This window comes from Amblyomma mixtum, chromosome 2 (assembly GCF_055824585.1).
Source record: "Amblyomma mixtum isolate Tamu chromosome 2, ASM5582458v1, whole genome shotgun sequence".
Classification (NCBI taxonomy): domain Eukaryota; kingdom Metazoa; phylum Arthropoda; class Arachnida; order Ixodida; family Ixodidae; genus Amblyomma; species Amblyomma mixtum.
Window position 1 is genome coordinate 225,563,595 of NC_143013.1, and position 19,385 is coordinate 225,582,979.

General features: G+C 45.0%; 1 long non-coding RNA gene across 3 annotated transcripts in view; it reads left to right on the forward strand.

The window, feature by feature from the left end:
* Positions 1-7,292, forward strand: part of LOC149362778 (uncharacterized) — a 42,741-nt gene extending 35,449 nt beyond the window's left edge. For 2 of the 3 annotated variants that reach the window (XR_016289043.1, XR_016289045.1), the window contains one exon: positions 3,895-5,414. This is a non-coding gene — a long non-coding RNA (uncharacterized LOC149362778). Of the gene's footprint in view, positions 1-3,894; positions 5,415-5,926 lie in introns of those variants that run through there. The other variant, XR_016289044.1, reaches the window with a different exon arrangement.
* Positions 7,293-19,385: the final 12,093 nt, after the last annotated feature.

Below are 19,385 nucleotides of genomic sequence, written 5' to 3' on the forward strand. Positions count from 1 at the left end.
AATTCGGCCTGAAAGCTCTCAGTGTTTGAGGTGAGATACGCTTTCAGCAGTTCCAGAAACTTTTCTGCCGAAATGCCGCGTGCAATTCGGAAAGCCATTACCCCGAACATTCGATGCATTTACGTGTCATAAGCAGAAGAGGCAGTTTGCAGTGGAGTTGGTTCCTAATAAAGTTTTACCTTTCTTTGAGTATACTGGCACTATTCTCAATTTCACCTGCGCAATTGTTGTTCAAGAACGGGAGCATCGCTGGCGTACGTGAGAAGCTGAAAGTCTCTTTTTCGACCACTTTTTCACTCGAAGCTCGTTAATAGGATAACTCCGACTTCCTACCTGAGGTGTGACTTAATTGTTTACTGGAGATTAACGTACCACTGCGACTCAGGCTATGAGAGACGCCGTAGAGAAGGGCTCCAGAAATTTCTGCCACCTGGGGTTCTGTAACGTGCACTGACATCGCACAGTACACGGGCCTCTGGAATACCGCCTCCATCGAAATTTAGCCACCGCGGCCGTGATCGACCCGCGTCTTTCGGGCAAGCAGCCGAGTGCCGTAACCACTCAGCCACAACGGTGGTGTTCCTTCCGGAGGTTGTCAGTCCTTGAATCCTGTTTTCACCTGGTGCCGATAAGTTTGGCCGCTGTTGCAGATCGGATTAATAAGCTAGGCTCTTTTGGCTTTTGCTGAGTCTCTTTTGAAGGACATTTGTACCAAAATAAATGCACATGGAATCTGTAAACATGAGTGGCGGGAACTTGAAGTTCCAGCTTCTCTTCTTACGATCTGGCATGTCCTAAATATAAGGGGGCGACTATTATCTGTGAATGTGTATTTTACGATGTGTACAAGTAGTCGTGTAGACGCATGTGGCATCATCCGCAGATCAAGTAGGTGGCCTGCAGAACTGAAGTGGCATGCTTGATACCGCTCAGCTGCAGTTCGGTTTATTTAGGATTAAACGCACGCTGCTTTAACAAACGTCTATGGGACCATAGCGACTGTTTAGGTGCACATTTTGGAAGAATTTTTGTAAAAACACTGCAAATTGTGTGATAAAAAATATCCCACAGTGTGCGTCAAGCATACAAAAATTATGAGTGGTCTCGGGGCAAACAATTTTTTCGACGATTTTCTTGGTTAACCTAAAGGAGACTTATGTGGGCATGCACGTTTGCCCTCGTATAGCTTAATTGTCTCTAAGTAAACAAAAGGGGAAAACCTCAGGGTGCTTGCCAACGTTTCGACAAGAGAACTTCTCTTCTTCGAAGACAAGACCTCTTGTAGAAATGATTGCAAGCCCCCTTGGGGTTTTCTGCGCCCAGATAAAGAGAAATCCTCTGGTCGAAACGTTGGAAAGCACGCTATTTTCATCTGTCGCCTGATGAAGACAAGCCCTCTGGTCAGAACGGTGGCAAGCACGCTTAGGTTTTCCCTGGCTTGTTGACTTTGTGATTGTCGAGAACCATCTGATCAGCTTCTGTCTACTGCTTATTTATATTTCTTTACCGGTTGATAGCTTGAAAATTCGAGTGCTATCCAAATATTCTTGCACTCATCTTGAAATTTCCTCTAGCGAAAAGCTGCCTAGGCTGCTCATTGCTATTCTAGCCGTCATGTCTCTTCAGCGTTCTCTGAAGCCACATGTGCTTGCCTCTTTATTTCATGTTCTTATGGCGACTGCATCATTCGCCTCTTCTCGCTCTTCGCGTTTCTGGTTCTTCGTATGTTTCTGGATCACGTTTAGTAAAGTTACGCTGCCTTCGCCGCTTTGGTTTAGCTTTCTACCGTATTATATTCTCTGGGTCTTTCGACATGCTCAATTCTTTTCTTCTCGCATTGCTGTTAAGCTGGTCGTGCACGTTTTTCAACTTATGAAATTGCCGAATGGCCCGTTTCATCAATGATTTACCGTTTGCAGACATGCAATTTCCTCCGGTGACTTTACCCTGCCCGTCTTCTTTCTAGCGTCCGCGTGTGCACGCAACCACTTTTCTCGCTCTTGGTCTTTACTCTCTCTCTGCACTCGGCTACAGCAGGGGCGACGCCCCTCCATGCTAACCGAGCTTCGCCCCAGATGGTCCAGCTAGCGCGGCACTCCTTACAGCTTACCTTAGTTACTCCCAGCTTCTCCTGAAGATAGCGGCGTTCTCGCTAGCGACCCAACTGATGTTAGCGCATTGAAAAGCGCGTAGAAACTTCCGGAGTCTTGCGAATACAGATATATAGCCCGGGCGCGACGCTCCTCCATGCTAAACGAGCTTCGTGTCAAAGGCTCCAGCTAGCGTGCGCTCCTCAGAGCTCACCCGCATTACTCCGAGCTTCACCTGAAGATAACGGCTCCCTCACTGGTCACAGAACAGATGCTAGCGCATTAAAAGGTGCATGAAACTTCTGTAGCCTCGCGAATGCTGAGACATGGCCGGGGCATGTGCGTAGGCAAGCCTTCGGTTCACTTGCAAAGGCCGAACTAAACCTTCTTAGTTTGATGAAGTGCTATGATTGTGCGTTTGATGGGTATTGAGCGCTTGGCTTCCCTGCTCTTTGTTGATGATGAAATGATGCATCGCTTCAATGAACCAGGTGTTAATCTGCGTTCGTCCCGTCTTCTCTAATGTGTCAAGTCCCATACGCACTTGTATGTTTGAAAACTAGATCATATCTATTAGCGCCCCATCGCACACACCATGATGTTCTAATCTGCAACTTGTCCTTGCAAGGCGCGCGCCGTTTGTATTGAACCACCGTCATACCATTTCATAACATGAAAATTGGTGTAACATCTTGAATGTGGTGTGGCGCTCATATATGATAATGCAGCGACACAAAAACATCTTGTTAAATAACTACTGCGTAAAGAAAGGAATGCGAACGCCTTTTTCCATAGAAACAGTGAAAAACTCGTACACTAAGATCCATTATTTCTTTTATTTCATGTCATCTAAAAGCTGCAGCGCATGAAGTACCAATCCAAGGCTCTGGTATCACAATTTTATCAAAATATGCGGAGCTGTTTACCAATAAACATTAACAGTAGTACAGTAGCAAAGAGCAAAACAGTAGAGAGTACAACAGAGTTGAGTAGAGAAGTATTACCAAGCAATATCTCCGTGTAGGGAGGGGTGGAGAGTTTGGGATTCGGCAGATGAGTTCTTAAAGGGAAAATTCCTCTAGATACACGAGATGAGCCGGAATACAAACATAAATTACGCCCTATTTTCCGGAAGATGTGCCCGGAATGATACTCCAAGCACTAAGATTAAAATCGGCTTTCTGAGAGCTCAGGATTGAGCGAAGATGGGAAGCAATGATGCAAAAAAGATAGCAACTTTATCTTTTCGCTAATCTCTGTGAAGAAAATGCATGCACTAAGAAGAATAGCAAATTGACGATCCTTTCAACACGATCCCGTACAGTCTGTTTCGAGAGTTCCTAAGGTGGGGCCGCAACATCAAGGTCGATTATTTTTTCGTCGTTAGTGTACGTAAGAGCGTAAGTAAACAATAAGCGACAAGAGCAGATGTGATAAGAATATTTGTGCACGTTCGCGGGCAAAAATTAAGAGTACACAAAGATGCACTGCGTGCATTATGATGCACTACTGTTCACATCATAAGAAACATGAATAAGAAACAGATATGCGGCAGAATGAAGGATGCAACAAGGCCGATCTGGCAAGGATTGTGTGAATTGTAGAACCAGAAGAGCAGCAACCGCTGGTGCTTGGAAGGCTTTAAGGAGTGATAAAGGGCGTCAAAAGTAATTGGCGAAAGCTGTTTCGACTTAACTTGTGACTGCAATTGCTGCTTTGCTTTTGACACATACATCTTTGAGCAAATCTTTGTTTTCGTATATTGTTCGTTAGTTGATGATTCTTTCCATGCTTTCTGTTCCAGAGATCTTAGTCCAAACGCCTCCTGTCACCGTCATACTGCCAGCTGCGGGACTGGAGCCCACGACTTATCATGGATAGAAGCGAAAAGGACACTACATTCAGGAATGCACCAGCGCAAACGACGAACGAAATGAAGGACAAAAGGAGCTCATGAAGCTACTAATGCTTTTCAAGGCGTATAGATATTTCCCACTTCTCTCCTTGCTATGCCAGTAGGGCATGACCATTCCGCATATCGGGTGCTGCTAACTCAAGAAATCACCAAGTTGTGGCCAGTTTGTTGCAATAATTTAGGTAGAATCCGAAAAGAAGGCACGCCTTTTACTGGTCAAGATAGGGCCTGCTCGCCTGGGCTAAGTATTCGGCACGTATGCGTTTGGGGGGGGGGGGGGAAGGGGGGGGTAGAAATGAATACCACACTTGGAGAAATTAAAGAAGCGACCGTTTAATCCGGTCGCATCTCGTCTTTCCTCCAGCTATCATTCGCGGCCGATGTCATATCTTTTAAACTGTCCTCGATATGTTGTTAATTCACTCATGCAGAGATTATGACCAGCGTATCGTTCATAATGATTGATACACGTCGCATATTGGTACAAAAGAGATTGCCGATTTTCGAAGATGGCTTATAAAATCAGTGCGATCGACTTGGACAGCAGTTTTCTGACGGAATTGTTGAGAAAAGGCTTAAGAAAATAAAGTACAAAAGAACGAAAGCGCGAAACTGGCCCCAGCGAAAAATGTAAAGAATAAGTCATTTGGAATAAAGGCAACTAGGGTTCGCAAGCCACGTTCATGACCTGATAACAGGGAGGAGAGAATACCCTCTGTACGCCACCGGGTGCTAATAGGCGCACAGTCATAGTAGGCCCCTGCAACACCTCACTAGACATGGCATGTTTGCCAGGCGCTCTCAGTGTTCCGGCTTATCAACTCCTGCGCTCCGTGCATGTATCGTGTACAAAATTCCTTCGACAAAAACTCTCATGTTTTTGGGAAATGTACAGTGCTCAGAAAGATATAGAGCGTCGAATGAAGGACCATTACCAAATCTCTGCATCGCATTCCATGGTTTTCGTACAGCTTAAACAAAAGGACGTAGAAAAAACTGATCTCTGCATATTGTTTTTACCAAACTACTTGCAGTGTGAGTTCTTTTTCGCTTTTAAGGGATCGTCGTTGTTAGCTGTGTGTGTCATTAAAACCATCCTCTCATAATTATTCTTAGGCTGATTGGCACAATGTTTCATGCAATACAAACCTCTCTTCCGCGGTCTATACAATCCTGACTATCCTGATGCGCTCTTGAGCTCGTGCTAAAGGGCTCATCTGAGCGGCCTGAGAAAACTCATCAGCTAAATCTTTCCTAAAAGCTGACGGTCGAAAACGCCAAATCATGTAAAATTTTCTACACCTGTCTTCGCCGTGTATTTTACTGCGCAAAAGCTCGTCTCAGTGATAATGATGTTTAGGAGCGCATGGTGCCGTGCGAGTTGGTGCTTTCTTAAAATGAATTGCTGAGCTAGTGTGTATTTCATGCTTTCTTTCACAGGGCGCAGAGACGAGCAGGGACACGAGGGGAGGCACCACAAAGCACCACAAACGGCACTTTGTGGTGTCTCCTCTCTTGTCCGTGTTCCTGTTTGCGCTGTGTTAAAGAGTTGGTACTGCATCTTGTGCAAAAGCCAGAGCAAACTTCACAACAGACGTAGGGAAGAAGAACATACAGGAAAAACATAAGGACCTGCCGTCGTCCGGTATGTTCTTCTTTCCTACGTCCCTTGTGTCGTTTCGGCTGTTTTTTTTTTCACAAGAAAGTGATAATGAGAAGACCGATTTGACGGCTAAACCGGCCAGTGTAGCGGCGGGCTTTAGTCAACACGATTTAATGACTGAGAGTCAGCATGCACGCGTTATATACAATCCCTGAGGTATCACCGATAGAAAACTTATTCGACAAGCGTTTTGTTGTTGGCGGAGACTCCTAATTACCCCTTTCAAACCTGGGATCGACAGCGCTTCTTCTCTCGCAGATAAAGAAGATAAAGAAGGCATCAGTGTGGCTAAAGGTGTCACATAGAAGAAGGCTGTGACGGATACCGCCATTATGGGCCCGCCACTTCACTCAACTAGTGTTATTTTTAATCCAGCGCCCTCGATCTGCTCCAACCATCACAAGCTACGCTTCGTCACTTGCAATGGCTGCTGAGCGCAGTGTGGAGGGATCCAATCGCCATCACATTTCAATCGATGCTAAATTTCAATGTACCCATTCATGGTGTCAAATTACATATTTAATAGGCCGAGGCGCTATAAACCCCAGGGAGTTCACTCCGGCGTTGTTAATAAACATACTCAGCGTCTGTATGTGCGACCCCGGTCACAAATCCAACAACAGAGGTCGTCTAGCTCATCCCGGCCTTGAATAAACGGCAGCCTCCAGAGGGCCAGCGCGGCCTCTTGAGTCCAATGCCAAATACAGGCGCTCTGCTGTTTTTTGCGAGATGTCCAATCGTAGTGGCGCACATTAGACGTCAGTGAGAAGTGACAGGCGCGCTTGCAGGAATATAATCAAGAACCTTATGGTCTAAAGACACCAGTTGTCATAATAGGAGACTTCAATAATAATCTGCTCTCAGATGATTGATTCTCTTGCAACTTAGTGCGGATGGTGCAATCTGCTGGCCTGGGTAACGTGATCAATGTGCCTACCCGTATAACAGCAAATAGCGAATCACTAATGGATTTGTGCTTTACCACCTGTACACATCATGACTCTCGAGCCGGAGTTCTAAAGACGGGAATTAGTGATCACTTGCCAGTTTTCAGCTTTGTTCCGATTAAAAGCAAAGTTCCTGACACCGATTTTCCCAGACGCAAAATCAATGATCATAGCATACTTGAGTTACGTAGTCTGCTGAGAGGTACAGAATGGAACAATATTCTAAGCTCTGAAACTTCATTGAGGCATATTTCTTTTTTGACAAAACAACTAACGTGTATTACAAAGCTTTCCCTATCAAGCAAGTAAGAAAATATTGGGAAGCCAGAAAACTATGGGTCACAATAAAACTTTTAGAAAGGATGAAGCTACGGGACACAATATTCCAGGTGTTTATTGCAACCAGAGACAAGCTACCAAAATATTAAAAGAGAGCGAAATAAATTAAACTCTGACCTAAAGAAAGCGCGAACGGTGTATTACATCAACAAATTTAGAGACAACTACAACTGCTCCCAGAAAACTTGCAGGCTAATGAAATCATTACTTTCTAAAAACCGCAGCTCGATACCGCAAGAGCTTAGCATTGATGATGTCACTTACTCGGGGTCTGAACTGGCTGACAGATTAAATGCTAACTTTTTATCTTCTGGCATATCAGTTAGTAGCTGCGCAAATTTCTCCACCAAAGAAATTCCAGCCGCCGCGGCCGGGATCGAACCCGCGTCTTTCGGGTCAGCGGTTATGGTGCTCGGCTGCTGACCCGAAAGACGCGGGTTCGATCCCGGCCGCGGCGGCTGGAATTTCTTTGGAGGAGAAATTCTAGAGGCCCGTGTACTGTGCGATGTCAGTGCACGTTAAAGAACCCCAGGTGGTCGAAATTTCCGGAGCCCTTCACTACGGCGTCTCTCATAGCCTCAGTCGCTTTGGGACGTTAAACCCCATAAACCAAACCAACCAAACCAAATAGCCCGTCGTTGAGTTCTCGACTGGCAGAGTAGAAGAAAGCATCTTTCTGCAACCAACTAAGCCACATGGAATCGGTAATCGGTGCTCTTATCATGAAGTTGAAAGATGGCTGCGCAAGTGGTTTTGATGACATCGCAGTTCGCCCAGTGAAAGCTGTGTCTGAAATTTTATGTGTTGCTCTTTCGCACATATGTAATCTTATTCTGAGAGCCGGGTTGTTTCCCGACAAAATGAAAATCGCCCGTGTCTGCGCAGTTAATAAAGGTGGTGATCGAACAGTTCCTGGAAATTACAGACCTATATCCGTGTTCCCCGTATTTTCGAAAATGGCAGAGCAAGTAATAAACTCTAAGTTTCTTTGTTTTTTGCTTAATAAAAAATCATACCAGAGCATCAATACGGGTTTCAGAAAGGCAAGTCAGTTGAGTCTGCGTTGCTCAGTACTAAGGAAAAAATAATTGCAAACATAGAAAACAGAATTTACACACTTGGAATATTCTTAGATTTCAAGAAGGCTTTTGATTCTCTAAAACATAATATTCTTTTCTCAAAGCTAGATCGATATGGTATTCGGGGTTTTGCACTAGACATGATGAAAAGTTATCTGCAGAATCGCTTTCAATTTGTACACCTCGAGAACAATAAATCGAGTTTGGAAATCATCAATTGTGGTGTCCCACAAGGTTCTATCTTGGGGCCTATCCGATTATTTGTCTATATCAACGATATTGTAAATATACCTGGAATATACCTGGAATATACGAAAATGATACGAACGTCTTCTTTAAAGGAAGTAGCATAACCAGCCTAATAACCCGAGCAAATACATGGCTGCAAGGCCTGTCGACCTGCCTCTGTTGCAATCAGTTGAACTTGCACATTGTAAAAACAAACTACATTCTTTTTCGTGCAAAAAAAAACAAGTTTGATGATGTCTCGATCCATCCTGTTTTTCAAGAGAAACCGCTGAAACGAGTGAGCGTGCACAAATTTCTCGGAGTATTTTTTGATAAATTATTGAGTTGGACTCGACACGTAATGCAGTTAAGTATAGATATTTCTAAAATCACTGGCATGTTGAATCAGCTGAAGTTTATGATACCTACCTAGTTTAAACGCCAATTGTACTACGCGTTAATTTACTCTCGTCTATACTATTGTATATTAATATGGCGTACTACAACGAGAAACAATCTTGAAAGACTACACGTTGTACAAAAGAAGGCTGTCAGAATAATCGCAAATAAACCAAGATATGAACACACCGCACCTATTTTTCAGAAATATAAGATATTGACAGTTTTCAACATGTTTCGGTCCAGCATGATTATGCAGGTGTATCACGGCGTCAAATCTGTTGGTTTAACATTTCTTGAATCCTATAGACGCCAGAACTATGCTTATAATTTACGTGACGGCAAATATGTCAAAAACAGAGCTCGACCACCGTATGCTACACAGTTAGTTGGCCGTAAAATTCACGAACTGCTCAATAGATACCCTCAGCTACTCGACGCCCTATCCGAGTCAAATTCATCATCTGGGTTTATGAAACGGATGAAACACCTCCTTCTCAGTGTATAGTATCCATAGGAAATGAATCTGTCTAGCTGTGTGTTGTGCGTACCTACGCTGTGCATTCATGTTTGAAATGATGTTACCCGTGCTACCCATCTTCATAGCGTTATTGCATTAGTGTTGTTTTTCATAGTGTTAATGTAGTGTTATTGTAATTGTAATGGTTCGGACCACTTTTGTGTATCCTTATATTTTGGTCGTTTTGCTTTTGTTAGTGCGTGTCCACCTTTTAATATTGTACTTAATCAGTGCTACACAATATTTTAGCTTTTCTTTACTTTTGTACTTGCTTTTTCTCCCCATCTGTGCAGTGATACGTTTGATCGTCGCGCCGTTGTCTGAGGCGTGTTTGCAATAAAGGTTTCGAGGCCCCGTCAGGCGTTTGAATACGTCTTTTGCCTCGGCTATCCAGACAGGAAAATTAAATATGTAGAAGCATACACACTGTACCAGTTTCTGCCAAAAATAAGTGATTGAATGAATGAATGAATGAATGAATGAATGAATGAATGAATGAATGAATGAATGAATGAATGAATGAATGAATGAATGAATGAATGAATAGTAGATTCATCTGCGCACCTGTGCACCCCCATGGCAGCATGTTTAGGCGAAAACGAAATCCGTTGCAATGATGTATGTGCTAGTCCAGGTAATCACGTGCTATCAGTTTCAGTTCAGAAGCATTGATGGTTATGGGAAACGCCGTTACGATGCTCTGAAAAACGCTAGAAGGTGGTTTCTAAAAGAACAACTATTCGTTCGCAATACCCCTGTGTCAGTGCTAACAGGAAGTCTCGTGTTATAATCAAATGGGAAGCACTGCAAAAAGATTGTTTATCATCTGCTATGGTACATACACTGCAAACTCAAATAAGCCCAAATAGGAGTATAAATAGCTTGTGTCCGCTTTTAAACTCCTTATTGAAAATTGCGCAATCGACTTTAAGTAGTAAAAATGAGGAAATCCTCCTTTTTTACCGCTGTCGCGAAATAGAGGAGTAAAATAAAGTATTCACATGATTTTACTACTTTTCCAAGCAGGAGTATGTCGGCTTCAATACTCCTTCAGACCCTTTATGCACTCCTTAGTGTCTGCCCGCCGCCTAGTGGCAGCTGCCGGTTCGCTGCACTTGCAGGTGACAACGCCTGCTCGCTCGTCGCTGCCTGCTCGCTTCTCGCTTCTGCTTTTGCTGCTTCAAGCCCGTTTGTCGTGTTACAAGACACCGGATCGTCGCAGCCTTGCGCAGCAGTGTGCTCTGCACAGACAGTGCCTGTGAAGTCTCCAGTGTGTTCGGAGAACGCTTGGTGTTGCATCGCCTACGACGGCAGTCCGCGAGAGGCTTAGCCAACCTAGCTCAGTCGAACCAATATGGCGGTGTGTGACGCGTCGACCTGCCCGCAGCCGCCAGCTTGCCGCCCGCTCCTTTTCGCGCGCTTGTCGGGACATAAGAGACTGGACATCATCGACCTTAGCAGCAAGATGCTGCAATGAACGTCTCACTCAAGCCAGCAATATATGCAGAAGCAACGGCTGGTCGTTCATTGTCTACGCAGCATACAAGTGTTGGCTGCTGCCGTTTCGCCGCGCCGACATGGCGGTGTGTGTGTGACGCATCAGTTTTCTCGACACCGACGGCCCCTCGTTCTTTCGCTGTATTACAGCCAGAATACAAAAGACCGGATTATCATCGTCTTGTATAGCGGTAAGCAGTATTAAACTCTCCTTTGATGCCACAGACGCGCATGCACTTAACGCCGCTCCCTTTTCAGTGTGCGAAGGCTTGCTGTGAACCCCGGGTGCACGGAGACGAAGGGCTTCATCGTCGTCCGGAGGAGCCAGCTCACACAGAGGTCATTAAGTAAGCATCTAGAAATTTGTTGTTGCATGCGGCTGAAAAAGAGTGTGGCACTGCAGTCGTGGCTGTTTACGTTAATATGTACGACTGGAAGTAGGGTCAATTCTTGTAGGGACCAAATTTTCTCCATGCGTTCACGCCCCATGAATATGGAAAAGCTGTACAGGCAATGAGCAGGTGAAAATGCACAGCCTTGGGGTCCGGAAATTTTTGTCACGTTATTACGAACAGTGCTGAGAACAAAACATTGCCTGCCCTAGTGTGTTGCTTCCTTTCCTGTGTTTTAAGAGGGCCTTGTTATGCAAAGAATGCAAGCGATTTTATTCTTTTCAGTCATAGCACAGGACCTGACGAAGCCTTAGCGCTCAAGCAGATTGCCTAAACTGTTACATTTTCCGAGTTGGTGGCGTCTTACCGTAGCAGCGATTGTCGGCAGCGGACATGAGGTGGCAACCATACTGAGCGTTGCCTTTCTGGATCGTTAGGCGTCTAGTTCCAAATGTGGTATCTTGTAAGCTCTTCGCATTTGAAAAATGTGAAAAGAAGTTTCCTCTTCGCGTGCAGTTTCCGAACACATTCCATTATGTGAAACTCGTGGAGGCAAGTGTTCCGGTTCCGACTGCTGATCCCGGGAAGGTAGCGAAAGAAAAAAATAAAGCATACGCTAGAATACAAGAACCCCTGCTCGAGCTGGACGTAGTACATTGGCGAAACCAAGCACTTCCCCGAAAAATTGAAGCAGCACAAAGCGGATGTCAAACAAATGAATAAGGAACGAAGCGCGGGTTGACAAGACTGACTTCAAGGGAACTCTTGTGCTGGACACTGAGCCGCGCCCGCGCAGGACGCTCTTACTTGAGTCACGGCGCATTCAGCAGACGCAAGGAAATGTTATAGTACTCTCCCTAGAAACCCTACCCCCCTCTTGCATCAACTGTCTACGAGCAGTGACCCGGCGGATGACTGATCGAAGGCTTAAAAAACGCAAGTTGGGACTCGCTCGCAGTCACACCTGGTAAGAACCAAGAAGGTTCCGTCGTGTTTTTTTTTCGCTTTTTTTTTGGTTGGCGTTCTTTCCTACTTAAATTCCTTCACCAGCCAGATAGACCTGTGTAGAATGTTTTCTTTTGAATCCTGGCAACGAATATGAGGGCAAAGCATAACAGAAGACAGGTGGCGGCGGAAGGGTAGGTCTGGTGGTAGCTTTCTATTCCTAACAGTGCCTGCTACGTTAGTCACCCTTGCCTTGCCTTTGACTTGTACCACGCTTTGCACTTTGTATCAAGCGGCCGTGCCTATACACAGAATGACGACGCCCTCAAAATGCACGGCTGCGGGTTCTCCCATCAAGGAAATAGCGCTTTGCATACACGCAGTGGAAGCTCACATACAGTCTTTTGTTTGCATGTTCTGATTTCAATAATTGGTCCTGATATGGTGCCTGGAACGTGTGGGGAACCTTCTGACAAGTGAAAAAGAAAATTATATCGCAATGCTTCTTGCAGTGCCGGAACGCAGACAAAGGCAGCGCGAATGCGCAAGTACCTCAGTAAGATCATTTTATTTTTTTAGTTTTATTCGTTACGGGAAAAATGTTCCCCATCGACGCTGCTTCCCATTCGCCGTATTGCCTTAACGTTTACGAAAGCGGCTCTCTGGAATTTTTGATTCCCTGAAAAACGCGTTTAGCCGCTGTCATGCGACAGGGTACATATATGTATTCTAGCTAGTTGATTACCTACTATGTTCTACTAGCTAATCTTTTGTCACGAGAAACGTTTAAACTTCAACAACACCTACTTTATTGAAAAGTGCACTCTGAACTGCTTTGGGAACCTGACTTCTACACTTGAAGCACATCATACTTCAAGCTTAGAGGTGTAATTCCTCTGATGCAGTTTTTTTTCTAATCTTTCTTTCAGAAGGAGCCTCCTTTGACGTCGTGCCTTTTTAGCCAGCGATAGCATGACATGCCCGTATGTTGACAGCAAAGCATTTCAAGGTTCCCTCCTTGCTTTCAAGTGTGGCATCTCTATTTTTATTCCTAGGGGTATTTCAACTCTGTACCCAAAGACAGCGCGGGTTAAGGCACTCTTCTTCTTTTCTACAGGGGCCAAGACATTGGTTCTCTGTAACCATCGAAAGCAAGCTGCCGAACACTTGGTTCAAATGTTTTGTACACAATAAAATATTGTTTGAAATAAATCACTGCAATTTCATCGACGCATTTATCCTGGGAAGGTTTAAAATGAGCCTTCCATAGGAATACTTCATTTCAAATGGGCTTCCTCATCAAGTGAAATAGTAAACTCGTCTGGGCATCATGAATGGTACCTTATAGTAAGGGAAATTGCTAAAAAAAATTCCTGTCAAAACTACTTAAAAGGAACAGGCACGTACTCCTGAAATGTACTATGAAAGTAGCTGCCAAGGAGTATATAATACTTATGTTAATTGCCATGCTAACTCCTTTGTGATCGCAAATTTACTCCTAAATAAACTCCCGTCTAGAGAGCGGTAACACTTTACTCCTTCCAGCACTTCGAAAGTACCCCTTCAAACAGAGGAGTAGACGATATACTCCTATTCTGAGGAGTATCTAAAACCCCTTTTCGGGAGTGCGCTACGCGATGAGCCATTTACTCCTTTTTGGGAGTTTTTCGGTTTGCAGTGTATATTGATTAAAAAAAGGCGCTTTTTCAAAACAGATTTGTGCACCTGACCAAATGGCGCTTTTTTTCTGCAGAATGCTTGCTTCTTCATCATAAAAACCAAAACATCCTCTCATTTTGACGTACAGAGGTAAGCACACACAAAGATAGAAAAGCTTTGAGGTCTCACTACGTTATTGCCAACGCCGCAACTGGTCTTGGCGGTTGCTCCGAGCAACCGGCATATTTTGTGGAACATCAGTAGACGTGACAATTGTTTTGTCGTTCAGCTACGTACGGTTGCTCGTCACGCGTTATTTGTTCCGGGTTCGGATTTCGGTGACAGTTATGATTTGGCGACTGACACTCCTTCATAAAGAAATAATAACTGGTTCATTGTTGCGGTAGTTGTGAGCGAGAGCCGCCAGCGATAGAGAATAAGAGCTCTCTGCGGGCCGCTGCCAGTGAGATAACTCAGGAGGGCGTCACCGACGCGTTTCCGAGAACTTTAGGCTCCGATTGTAGCGTCTGTGCGAAAAGCGGCTTGATCGGCTTTGCAAACCGCGCGGCTGATGTAGGCCTCAGCCGTGCTCTTTGGGCTCCGTTGCGACCTCGAATTAACTTCCTAGAAGCAGTTGAAGTGCATGACATGCAGAGAAAGGATTAATCAAAAGCGACCCTTGAGAAAGGCTACATGGTCAATCGATGCTGTATTCAAAACGGCCTACCAAGGCCTTCAAGCATGATGCCCTGGTTAAATAAAGTGTAGAAGTAAAGAAGTAAATTAATCTGGAGAAGTGGTACTCAACTGTGAACGACTTTTTTCTGAATTGCATTTTTTCCGGTCGGTGCTCACATTGGAGAGCGGACTTTTTCATGGCCGTTTTGCTTTATTTCAATCCCGTTTCCTTAGTTGGACTCCTTGAGGAACTTTAAAAGCTAGGACGATTTTTTTTTCAAAGCATCGTAATTCTTGTAAGAATGCTTTGTTCGCACTCTTCGCATGTCTACAGCAACAACACCGCACAAAATCAAGACCAAAAGTTTATTTAGGAGAAAACAATGTCTTTAATGACACATTGCGTACATTCGCAGACCGAAGAAATTTTCAATAAGTCTCCTATTGCGGCAAGCCTTTGTGTGCATTCGAGAAGGCTTAGAATTCAAGCAACATGGAAAAAAAACGGTTCTTTATTTACAATGCTGCCATTCTGTTCATTGGAATTTGCAAGCCTTACCGACATCCAGCAAAGTCATCGTAAAAATCCATCAGAAAGAACAATTTTAGATGAAATACGTATGCGCTCTGAATGCAAGCTGTGAGCTTCATATACCTATATACTCGTACAACTGAATGGTCTTGAATAGTTAACGATGCTAAATTCTGCACGTTACTTTGAAGTCTTATTAAACTCATAGCCAAATCTTTTCTGCTATAGTAGAAGAGATGTGCACTCTGTTTACATCGTTTCTTTCTGCGGAATTTCTGAGTTTTATATTTATGATTTTTCAGAAAAGGGATGACTGCAGCAGCTGTCTGGCACTGTGATTGTCTCACTTGTCGGTGGACATCTCGTCAGCAAGGCGAAGGAAGGAATGAGAAGCAACTGAAAGAGAGGGAGAATGTCCAGCATCGACACGCGCACCGCTTAACTCGGCGACATGTAGACAGAGACATAAAGATGTAGAGAAAGCGCAGCAACCTCCACTTGCACCACTGTGACAAAAAAAAACAAAAAAACTTAGCAGTGTTCTCATGATTATGCGGACGCGAAACAATAGCTCCTAGCATTTGTCCACATTAGTGCTCGGTGGCTGCAGAGGTAGGTGTTGACCACGTGTTGGGGGCGTGTACAGCAACAAACACTTCAAGAAGACGACGATTACACGAAGTTTGGCCTAAGACAATATGGGAGGAATGCCTCTCCTTGCGGCCGATGGCCAACATTAAGAGATAATATCTGTTCAGGTGCCTGCCTCCAAACAGTCTCGACAACCTTACATGGATGGTCGTAACCTGCGCCACACTGTGAGTGCGAGAAAAAAGTTTCCAAGCAAAGACAATACGCAGATCTGTCTGCGATTTTTCGAAGCCGCGAAATCTACTTTCCTGTCAACAAGGCTAATATTAGCTTTGTGCAGAACTGGTGTGATATCGTGATGAAATGCCTGTACAAGGTGGCAAGTTCTTCTTGCAAAACATCTCCGCCGTCCTTCAAGTAATCGAATCATTTCTGAACATTTTCATGAATGCCAGCCATAGCGCTTATGCCAGGAAGCGAATATCGCTGAGGTTGCATTTTTCATTTGTTCCAGACCGCGTGCGCTGGAACAATCGCTGTTTACACCAAACGGCACTCTCTGAACGAGTCGAGCACATCGCGTGTGGCCCTGACCTGTTGCAGACAGCACGAGCAAACTGTGAGAGTAACCGCTTTTCTGCTTCGCCGTTGCACGGAAGTAGCAAGCGGAACTGAATTCTTCGAAAGAATGGAACTTTGCGCCTTCAGGGAATCTAGCATTATGGTGACGTTTAAGCAATTCGGATTTAGCGGAACTTGCCTCTCGTCGCATTCGTGTGATTTATTTTTAACGCCTTTTCTTGATGCGGCCCACTCTCACTGCTGCCCTTCTGCTAGCACATCTCAAAAAACAGGTACGCTCAAAAATTTGCCGTTTGGATTTGAGCAGTCTCAGGCATAACCGCAAAGACCAGTTCCCAGAGACCTAGGCGAGGAGGATGTCGAGGCGCAGCACCTCATTCCGAGCAGTTTCAAACCGGTTTCGCTGCCGCTTCCACCGCGCTTGAGCGGTGTGCATAGAGCAGCGTAGCCAGCGATGTGGCGACGACCAGAGAACCCTCAATGGAAATTTGCATACATTCTAAACCTCTGTTGACTAAGCTCATTTACGACTAAAAACAAGACGAAGCCAAAATATGTTTCGAAGTAGCACAGGTGAGCAATTTTCACTTGTAGTCAACGTTGAAAGCAACAATTCCTTTCACTTGTTAGCTGTTCAAGGATTGCTGTATAGAGGTCGCGTACATGACACGAAATCACTCCATACTGACATGGTGTCAACGTTTATACTAACAGTTCTTGGCCAGCAATGTGGCAATAGACAATTTATTTGTTTTCTGATTTTCTTTTTTTACGATAGCTCAATGGTTCCTGGCCAATACGACATCTCCCTCTCCATGGCCGATACGTTACCTTAGTTCTACAAATCAACATAGCTAGGAAGTTTACAGGTTGGAAGACTTGGATGATTGACGCTTTCGAGTGCAAACTTGAAACGAGGTGAGTGCCCTAGGTGACAGTCCGTGCTGGCACGTTATTCCTATCTCGGCAGTTAAGATTAAAAGTAATTGAGGCATTTATTACTGCCTGCCCGCGAGGTTTGAAACAACAATCAATGGTGGTTGAGTGCTGCGAGGAAAGCGGTTGCCCTATAATTGGGATGATCGTGTTAGCGGGTGGCAATGAATGATAAAACCTATGAGAAAGACAGAGTCTGGCCATATATGGACGTGAGGTGAGCGCGGGTAGACCAAACTCTCTTTTGATGCGCTAATACTGTTGTACCGAGAATAATCATAAAGGATTGCTCTATCGACGTTGTCATGAATACATTTGAGGGCCGTGGTTAAATTAGCGTATTAAGGGCCCAAAATAGCACTTTATAGTTATCTGGTTTAGTGCCAATGACGATCTTGCAGGCAAGCAATGTTTAGAAAAGTGGTTTCAGTGCAAAATTGTGGCGCAGAAACCCTAGTGCAGTTTTGAGGACAACGAATGATGGGGTTAACAGGATGTGTCCAAGATAATTAATAACAAATAAGATAATCTAAAGATTGGCGGGAGTCACCAAGGGCGATAAAAAGCCCTAAATAGAGCAGGCCGCCAAAGAATAACAAATTTTTCATACATAAAGGACCGTGTCACACGTAGGAGATCACGCTTGTAATCCGTTAGTTTCGCCTTGCAGGGTGGAATTATCTAACTAATTAGCTGTTTGTTGCAATATGGTGTAATCATCAGTGAAGCGGCGAATTGCAGAGCACCAATATTGCGTAGGTCGTTAATATAGCTATTAAAGAGAAGAGACCCAGAAGGCTAGTAAGCCCTCCAGAAAGGACAGAAAACTTCGGGGATGGAACTCAACTAACATAAATAATTTGGTTGCGGTTAGCTGGAATCCCAGAGTGCATTTCTGCATTGATGAATGAATGTTAAGGCGTGAAAGTGAGAGTAGCTATAACATAAGGGGATTTTATCTAACACTTTTCGTAGTCCAAAAACACGAATTCATCGGGAATATTTCGGTCAGTGCGAAAATTCAACCCGTAAATATGAAGATCACAAGGGCGATAGTTAGAGAACGCAGCCTAATCTCGATGCCTTGCAGGCCAGGCGAGCTCAATGCACGCCCACTAAAAGACCATCACGGGGCGCGATTGCATGGAAAAAAATTGGCTGCGGCATGACCAATGGCCATCCCGAGTAAAATTGCGGAAGCAACTGCGCGGCAATCGCAGCGGCGGTGGCACCTCTGTGTCACCTGCGTAGCGAAGGAGTCGGCGGTAGCCCCAGCGTCGCAGCTCTGTGCTGTGTGACGTCACTCCTCCTGGAGAATACACTGCTGGCACAGCGGCGACGGCTCCTCTGTGCCACCCATGCAGCGGAGGAGTCGGCGGCGGCTCCGCACTGCTCTGATGTCACTTGCTCCTCGCGCATGACCTGTTGACGCTCTCCGGGGTTCCGCGAAATCGCTCACGCCTAGCGTAGGGTCGCTGCCGCAAGAATAGTATCCCGACGTCGTTCTCTACCAACCGACGCAAAAGTAACACAACACATACATCAGGGGACCCGTAGGCTGCGTTAAACATTGGTCATGGGGCACATTATCTGTAGGGGAACTTTCTTCTTCCAGCATATGACTCTGCCCAGTCAGACATACATCACCTGGACGACTTCCTTCGACAGCATTCACAGTCAAACACCGGAAAGTAATGTTCCTTCCACCGTTACGTGCGTGTCCTTCGTAGCTTTAAGGCATATTCGACTGCCTTCTGAACGCAAAACCGAAGCGCCCTACAGAGGTTATTGCGCGAAGGGCACGTACCGAGTCTGTACTTAATTATCACAGCATCCATGGCGAGAAGAGCAGAAGAATAATTAATGGCAATAAAAAGCGAATAAATCGAGCGAGTGCGCAGTTGCAGTGTGGTAGCAAAGAATATGCAGCAAATGGCTACGCTGTTCTTGTGAAGCAACGTATACGCAACAAAGCACACTCATGAAGGCGACTTTATTTAAAAATACCTGCACCAACATTCAGTGCTTCCTGGGCCCTACTGGGACGGCAGCTGGTGGGCAGAGAAAAGTCAGCTCAGCTTGACATTGTTTCGCTTGGTAACAATTGCGCCTAAAACGGTTGGTGGCATTCGTTGGCTGCTTCAGGAATCAGCGATCGCCCTATGAATCTTGAAGCGAGGTTACTTTTACGCCGATAAGTTAAGAGCTTCACTGCTCAGCAAAGGCAGCACTATGCGCGAGAAGACAACCGAACGTGCTTTTAAAGCAGAAGGTCTCTCTAAATATCTGGTCGAGACCGAATGAAAGAATGCGGCTGCTCCCTTAGAGAAGTTGTTTTAGACAGTCTACAGATTGTCCACAGACTTCTGCATAAAATGTCAATAGACTCTCTA